Source organism: Myotis brandtii, unplaced genomic scaffold (genome assembly GCF_000412655.1).
Source record: "Myotis brandtii unplaced genomic scaffold, ASM41265v1 scaffold2417, whole genome shotgun sequence".
Taxonomy (NCBI): domain Eukaryota; kingdom Metazoa; phylum Chordata; class Mammalia; order Chiroptera; family Vespertilionidae; genus Myotis; species Myotis brandtii.
The window spans coordinates 13,719-14,786 of NW_005359133.1; positions in this window are offsets into that span (position 1 = coordinate 13,719).

Genomic DNA, 1,068 nt, shown 5'->3' on the forward strand with positions numbered 1-1,068 from the left:
TGCTTTCATATTCTCTTTTAATTCTTTTGGTCTTGTGTCTTTCATGCAGGGGTGTTTTTTGTTTTTTGAGTCTTTTTGATATGGTTGTTTTTAAAAAATATGAAAATATGTTGTGTTGGGTTTGGTCTGGTTTTGCCTTGTTGTGTTCTGTCAGCACCTTTATAACATTGGCATGCTTGGTCAGGGTTGAGACTCAGTGTCAATAAACCTGAGGGCTGAGCCCACCTACAAATGGGACAACAGCAATAAAGACCCAAATTCAACAGAAGAGCCCACATAACCCATACCACCGTCATTCCTAGAGCACCCAGCTCAGAAGATCAAGGAAACTGCATGACTGCAGCCCACAGGACACCTACATAAGGCCACCATCCAAGACTCGGAGTCATAGCATACCTACCTAAAACAGCAATCTTGAGAAAGAAGAACAAAGTTGGAGGGATCACAATACTGGATATCAAACTATACTACAAAGCCACTGTAATTTTTGGTACTTCCACTTGAACAGAGTATATCTTTATTTCCTTTTCTATATTTAATAGTCAAAGTTTGGAAACCTGAAGTGAGAAAAATATTTCTAAGCCAAAATCATGATGGAGAGACTCCATTAATGTGGGGCTAGGCCATTAACCAAAATGCAGAAAGACGACGCAAATAAAATCACTGTCCCAAGTCTGATCCTGCAGAGAATAGTGATTAGTACTCAGCTCTGGCTCAGAGTTCAAATTGGGGCTTTGGACCTGTGGCTCTCTGACTTTGACAAGAGTAAATCTCTTTATTTTTTCAGGTTTCCACTCCTATTTGTTTCTTTTTTTAAATTTCTTTATTGATTAAGGTATTACATATGTGTCCTCATCCCCCTGTTACCCCCCAAGCCCCCACTCTCATGCCCTCACCCCCCTGTTGTCTGTGTCCATTGGTTGGGCTTATATGAATGCATACAAGTCCTTTGGTTGATCTCTCCCCCTTACCCCCACCCTCCCCTACCTTCCCTCTGAGGTTTGATGGTCTGATCGATGCTTCTCTGTCTCTGGATCTGTGTTTGTTCATCAGTTTATGTTGTTCCTT